This window comes from Oncorhynchus keta, unplaced genomic scaffold (assembly GCF_023373465.1).
Source record: "Oncorhynchus keta strain PuntledgeMale-10-30-2019 unplaced genomic scaffold, Oket_V2 Un_contig_5145_pilon_pilon, whole genome shotgun sequence".
In the NCBI taxonomy this organism is placed as follows: Eukaryota; Metazoa; Chordata; class Actinopteri; order Salmoniformes; family Salmonidae; genus Oncorhynchus; species Oncorhynchus keta.
In genome coordinates this window covers 55,275-62,500 of record NW_026288140.1, presented here as the reverse complement: position 1 = coordinate 62,500, position 7,226 = coordinate 55,275, and the positions used below count along the sequence as shown (strand labels likewise).

At 46.5% G+C, this 7,226-nt stretch overlaps 1 long non-coding RNA gene across 4 annotated transcripts; it reads right to left on the bottom strand.

The window, feature by feature from the left end:
* Positions 1 to 1,343: 1,343 nt before the first annotated feature.
* On the bottom strand, positions 1,344 to 2,823 carry LOC127925122 (uncharacterized). 4 transcript variants are annotated; one of them, XR_008119804.1, is made up of 3 exons: positions 2,336 to 2,823; positions 2,204 to 2,291; positions 1,344 to 2,137 (listed from the first exon to the last, which is right to left on the bottom strand). It is a non-coding gene; the product is annotated as an uncharacterized LOC127925122 (long non-coding RNA). The 4 variants fall into 4 exon arrangements; XR_008119802.1 differs by having other exon boundaries at positions 2,204 to 2,313; positions 2,424 to 2,823; XR_008119803.1 differs by having other exon boundaries at positions 1,344 to 2,115; positions 2,204 to 2,313; positions 2,424 to 2,823.
* Between the last annotated feature and the right edge of the window lie 4,403 nt (positions 2,824 to 7,226).

Genomic DNA, 7,226 nt, shown 5'->3' with positions numbered 1-7,226 from the left:
TGATACAGTCTCCAGTATCTATGCTGCAATAACCTATGTGCCGGGGGGCTAGGTTCTGGGAGTGGGGGTAAATCTCGTCTTATCTGGTGGTCCCGGGAATCGAACCCACTACCCTGGCGTAAAGCGCCATGCTCTTAACTGAGCTACAGAAGGCTTATCAGGTGTAAATCTCCTGTCTTATCTAGTGTAAATATCCTGTCTTCTCTAGTGTAAATCTTCTGCATTATCTGGTGTAAATCTCCTGTCTTATCTAGTGTAAATCTCCTGTCTTATCAGGTGTAAATCTCCTGTCTTATCTAGTGTAAATCTCCTGTCTTCTCTAGTGTAAATCTTCTGCATTATCTGGTGTAAATCTCCTGTCTTATCTAGTGTAAATCTCCTGTCTTATCATGTGTAAATCTCCTGTCTTATCTAGTGTAAATCTCCTGTCTTCTCTAGTGTAAATCTTCTGCATTATCTGGTGTAAATCCCTGGTCTTATCTGGTGTAAATCTCCTGTCTTATCAGGTGTAAATCTCCTGTCTTATCTGGTGTAAATCTCCTGTCTTATCTGGTGTAAACCTCCTGTCTTATCTGGTGTAAATCTCTTGTTTTATCTGCTGTAAATCTCCAGTCTTATCTGGTGTAAATCTCCTGTCTTATCTGGTGTAAATCTCCTGTCTTATCTGGTGTAAATCTCCTGTCTTATCTGGTGTAATTTTCCTGTCTTATCTGGTGTAAATCTCCTGTCTTATCTGGTGTAAATCTCCAGTCTTATCTGGTGTAAATCTCCTGTCTTATCTGGTGTAAATCTCCTGTCTTATCTGGTGTAATTTTCCTGTCTTATCTGGTGTAAATCTCCAGTCTTATCTGGTGTAAATCTCCAGTCTTATCTGGTGTAAATCTCCAGTCTTATCTGGTGTAAATCTCCTGTCTTATCTGGTGTAAATCTCCGGTCTTATCTGGTGTAAATCTCCAGTCTTATCTGGTGTAAATCTCCTGTCTTATCTGGTGTAAATCTCCGGTCTTATCTGGTGTAAATCTCCTGTCTTATCTGGTGTAAATCTCCTGTCTTATCTGGTGTAAATCTCTTGTCTTATCTGGTGTAAATCTCCGGTGTCCTATATGAACGTAAGTATGCTCTCTCTAATTCTCCCATCTCTCTCTCCCTCCCGGAGGACTTCAGCCCTAGGAACATGCTCAGGACTACATGTAATGACGACTCCTGGCTGTCCCCGTCTAATCCACCTGGTCGTGCTGCTGCTCCAACTTCTACTGTTCTGCCTGCGGCTATGGAACCCTGACCTGTTCACTGGACCCCCCCTCCCTCCTCGACCTCTGAATCCTCGGCTATGAAAAGCCAAGTTACATTAACTCCCAAGGTGCTGCCCTCTTGCACCCTCTACAACCACTGATTATTATTTGACCCTGTTGGTCTTCTATGAACGTTTGAAAATCTTGAAGAAACAATCTGACCTTAATGTCCATGTACAATTATAATCTCCACCCGGCACAGCCAGAAGAGGACTGACCACACCTCAGAGCCTGGTTCCTCTCTAGGTTTCTTCCTAGGTTTTGGCCTTTCTAGTGAGTTTTTCCTTGCCACCGTGCTTCTACATCTGCATTGCTTGCTGTTTGGGGTTTTAGGCTGGGTTTCTGTACAGCACTTTGAGATATCAGTTGATGTAAGAAGGGCTATATAAATACATTTGATTAATTAATTAATTGATTGATTGATTGATTGATTGAAAATGTTGAGCGTGAAAAACCCAGTAGCGTTGCAGTTCTTGACACAAACTGGTGCACCTGACACATACCCCATTCAAAGGCACTTAAATATTTTGTCTTTCTCATTTACCCTCTGAATTACACACATACACAATCCATGTCTCAATTGTTTTAAGGCTTTTAAAAATCATTCTTTATCCCATCTCCTCCCCTTCATCTACATGTCTCCTCCCCTTCATCTACATGTCTCCACACCTTCATCTACATGTCTCCTCCCCTTCATCTACATGTCTCCTCCCCTTCATCTACATGTCTCCTCCCCTTCATCTACATGTCTCCTCCTCTCCATCTACATGTCTCCTCCCCTTCATCTACATGTCTCCTCCCCTTCATCTACATGTCTCCTCCCCTTCATCTACATGTCTCCTCCCCTTCATCGACATGTCTCCTCCCCTTCATCTACATGTCTCCTCCCCTTCATCTACATGTCTCCTCACCTTCATCTACATGTCTCCTCCCCTTCATCTACATGTCTCCTCCCCTTCATCTACATGTCTCCTCCCCTTCATCTACATGTCTCCTCCCCTTCATCTACATGTCTCCTCCCCTTCATCTACATGTCTCCTCACCTTCATCTACATGTCTCCTCCCCTTCATCTACATGTCTCCTCCCCTTCATCTACATGTCTCCTCCCCTTCATCTACATGTCTCCTCACCTTCATCTACATGTCTCCTCCCCTTCATCTACATGTCTCCTCCCCTTCATCTACATGTCTCCTCCCCTTCATCTACATGTCTCCTCACCTTCATCTACACTGATTGAAGTGAATTTAACAAGTGACATCAATAAGGGATCATAGCTTTCACCTGGAATCACCTGGTGAGTCTATGTCATGGGTGTTCCTAATGTTTTGTCCAATCAGTGTACACCCACCAGCCACACAAATCCAAAAATACTTGAAAAATTTTGATTCAACTGTTTCAATTCTCTTCAGTGAACAGTTTGGAGTATGACTGTACCTGACAGGGCTAGAGGAGAGGACTAATTAACTCTAAGGGAGGGTACTAATCACACCCTGATCTGTTTCACCTGTCCTTGTGCTTGTCTCCACCCCCCTCCAGGTGTCGCCCATCTTCAGCGAACAGTTTGGAGTATGACTGTACCTGACAAGGCTAGAGGAGAGGACTAATTAACTCTAAGGGAGGGTACTGTCACGCCATGATCTGTTTCACCTGTCCTTGTGCTTGTCTCCACCCCCTCCAGGTGTCGCCCATCTTCCCCACTTATCCCCTGGGTATTTATCCCTGTGTTCTCTGTCTGTCTGGGCCAGTTTGTCTTGTTTGTTTAAGTCAACCTGCGTTTTTCCCCAGTCTCTCTTTTTCCTCGTCCTCCTGGTTTTGACCTCTGTCCTGACCCTGCCTGCCGTCCTGTGCTTTGGCCCCTGCTCTGGACTGCCAACCTCTTCCTGACCTGACCCTTCCTGCCGTCCTGTGCTTTGGCCCACTGCCTGGATTATCGCCCCTGCTTTCCTTGACCTGTCCCTTGCCCTGCCTTGACCTGTGCTTTGCCTGCCTTGACCTGTCGTTTGCCTGCCTTGACCTGTCTTTGCCTGCCTTGACCTGTACCTTTGCCCCTTGACCTGGTTTTCCTGCCTTGACCTGTCGTTTGCCTGCCTTGACCTGCCGTTTGCCTGCCTTGACCTGTCGCTTGCCTGCCTTGACCTGTCGTTTTCCTGCCTTGACCTGTCGTTTGCCTGCCTTGACCTGTCGTTTGCCTGCCTTGACCTGTCGTTTGCCTGCCTTGACCTGTCGTTTGCCTGCCTTGACCTGTCGTTTGCCTGCCTTGACCTGTCGTTTTCCTGCCTTGACCTGTCGTTTGCCTGCCTTGACCTGTCGTTTGCCTGCCTTGACCTGTCGTTTGCCTGCCTTGACCTGTCGTTTGCCTGCCTTGACCTGTCGTTTTCCTGCCTTGACCTGTCGTTTACCTGCCTTGACCTGTCGTTTGCCTGCCTTGACCTGTCGTTTGCCTGCCTTGACCTGTCGTTTGCCTGCCTTGACCTGTCGTTTGCCTGCCTTGACCTGTCGTTTGCCTGCCTTGACCTGTCGTTTGCCTGCCTTGACCTGTCGTTTGCCTGCCTTGACCTGTCGTTTGCCTGCCTTGACCTGTCGTTTGCCTGCCTCTGTTGCAATAAACATTGTTACTTCAACACAGTCTGCACTTGGGTCTTACCTGAAACCTGATAAGTACACTAAGTACACTATACCCACTAACCACTATAGTCTGAAAACACTGAAAAAAAAAGAGATTATGAACCAAAGCAACTTGAATTTCTCCTTTCTCTTCTGTGAATAGTGTGATTGTGACTCTACCTGACAAGGCTGGAGAGGACTAGCTGAAAGAATAACTCCGAGGGAGTTATGAGCCGGCATGATCCCGAGTCCTTCCTGCAGCTGAGCACTCTGAAGCCGAACGTCCTTCCTGCAGCTAGCAGCACTTGTGACTGAAGTGACCCAGCTTAATGGTGGTTTCTGACAAGGCCTCTTTGTTGTCGTGAGGCTGTCTGGCCCTCTGGCAGTCCCTTCCACTGCCGACTGCATGGTTCCTTGACAATGGCCAAAGAGAGAGCAGATGTCCTGGCTATACACATCTGTAGTGTCCGTATTCCTGCAGGCAAGACAAGGGGAGTGTGTGTGTGTGTGTGTGTGTTTTGTGTGTTTGCATGCGATCGTGCGTGTGTGTCAGTGTCTCAGTCTGGGTGTGCCCTCCTCCAGCCCTTTCTCTCCCTGTGGCAGGGACACAACGAGACTCCTTCCAAGGATGGCCTCCATTCAGCTTTCACACAATCATCAATGACATGCTGTACAGACCGACACTACCAGTACACATGCTGTAAAGACCTACACTACCAGTCTATTACTCTGTCTCCATACTCCAGGCTGTTTATTCATGAGAAGGACTAATTAACGAGGCTCTATCTTTGCTCAAACCAGCTGCATAAACAAGCTCTCTAACTCATTGGGAGGTGGAGCACCACTGTTAAAAGCTATAATAACGTGTCTTGTTTGAGTTCATGGCAGTGTCCCAGTAACGTGAAGCCTGAATGTGATTGGCCCCAGTAATGTGAAGCCTGAATGTGATTGGTCCCAGTAATGTGAAGCCTGAATGTGATTGGTCCCAGTAATGTGAAGCCTGAATGTGATTGGTCCCAGTAATGTGAAGCCTGAATGTGATTGGGTCCCAGTAATGTCAAGCCTGAATGTGATTGGTCCCAGTAATGTGAAGCCTGAATGTGATTGGTCCCAGTAATATGAAGCCTGAATGTGATTGGTCCCAGTAATGTGAAGCATGAATGTGATTGGTCCCAGTAATGTGAAGCCTGAATGTGATTGGTCCCAGTAATGTGAAGCCTGAATGTGATTGGTCCCAGTAATATGAAGCCTGAATGTGATTGGTCCCAGTAATGTGAAGCATGAATGTGATTGGTCCCAGTAATGTGAAGCCTGAATGTGATTGGTCCCAGTAATGTGAAGCCTGAATGTGATTGGTCCCAGTAATGTGAAGCCTGAATGTGATTGGTCCCAGTAATGTGAAGCCTGAATGTGATTGGTCCCAGTAATGTGAAGCATGAATGTGATTGGTCCCAGTAATGTAAAGCCTGAATGTGATTGGGCCCAGTAATGTGAAGCATGAATGTGATTGGTCACAGTAATGTGAAGCCTGAATGTGATTGGTCCCAGTAATGTGAAGCCTGAATGTGATTGGGTCCCAGTAATGTGAAGCCTGAATGTGATTGGTCCCAGTAATGTGAAGCCTGAATGTGATTGGTCCCAGTAATGTGAAGCCTGAATGTGATTGGTCCCAGTAATGTGAAGCCTGAATGTGATTGGTCCCAGTAATGTCAAGCCTGAATGTGATTGGTCACAGTAAAGTGATGCCTGAATGTGATTGGGCCCAGTAACGTGAAGCCTGAATGTGATTGGTCCCAGTAATGTGAAGCCTGAATGTGATTGGTTCCCAGTAATGTGAAGCCTGAATGTGATTGGGCCCAGTAATGTGAAGCCTGAATGTGATTGGTTCCCAGTAATGTGAAGCCTGAATGTGATTGGGCCCAGTAATGTGAAGCCTGAATGTGATTGGGCCCAGTAATGTGAAGCCTGAATGTGATTGGGCCCAGTAATGTGAAGCCTGAATGTGATTGGTCCCAGTAATGTGAAGCATGAATGTGATTGGTCCCAGTAATGTGAAGCCTGAATGTGATTGGTCCCAGTAATGTGAAGCCTGAATGTGATTGGTCCCAGTAATGTGAAGCATGAATGTGATTGGTCCCAGTAATGTGAAGCCTGAATGTGATTGGTCCCAGTAATGTGAAGCCTGAATGTGATTGGGCCCAGTAATGTGAAGCCTGAATGTGATTGGTCCCAGTAATGTGAAGCCTGAATGTGATTGATCCCAGTAATGTGAAGCCTGAATGTGATTGGTCCCAGTAATGTGAAGCCTGAATGTGATTGGGCCCAGTAATGTGAAGCCTGAATGTGATTGGTCCCAGTAATGTGAAGCCTGAATGTGATTGATCCCAGTAATGTGAAGCCTGAATGTGATTGGTCCCAGTAATGTGAAGCCTGAGTGTGATTGGAATTCACCCACACTATCAAATGGGGGTGTCTTTTCAACATGTGGGTCAATACAGGTTAGCTCTCTGGGTGCTCCAATACAGGTTAGCTCTCTGGGTGCTCCAATACAGGTTAGCTCTCAGGGTGCTCCAATACAGGTAGCTCTCAGGGTGCTCCAATACAGGTTAGCTCTCTGGGTGCTCCTTTCAACATGTGGTCAATACAGGTTAGCTCTCAGGGTGCTCCAATACAGGTTAGCTCTCTGGGTGCTCCTTTCAACATGTGGGTCAATACAGGTTAGCTCTCAGGGTGCTCCAATACAGTTTAGCTCTCTGAGGTGCTCCTTTCAACATGTGGTCAATACAGGTTAGCTCTCTGGGTGCTCCTTTCAACATGTGGGTCAATACAGGTTAGCTCTCTGGGTGCTCCAATACAGGTTAGCTCTCTGGGTGCTCCTTTCAACATGTGGGTCAATACAGGTTAGCTCTCTGGGTGCTCCTTTCAACATGTGGGTCAATACAGGTTAGCTCTCAGGGTGCTCCTTTCAACATGTGGGTCAATACAGGTTAGCTCTCTGGGTGCTCCAATACAGGTTAGCTCTCTGGGTGCTCCAATACAGGTTAGCTCTCTGGGTGCTCCAATACAGGTTAGCTCTCTGGGTGCTCCTTTCAACATGTGGGTCAATACAGGTTAGCTCTCTGGGTGCTCCTCAACTCACACAACTTCTAAAGAGGTTGTTTGTAACTTTCTCCTATTGCGAAGCAGCAGGAGCAGTATCTTCTACAGTTCATTGATAATATGTGATATATTGATGATGCTGTCTCAGTAAAACAAACCATCACTAAGCTGCACAATGTTTTCCTATCAAATACACTTCATCTACTCAAAGTTCACACACACAAAAGCCA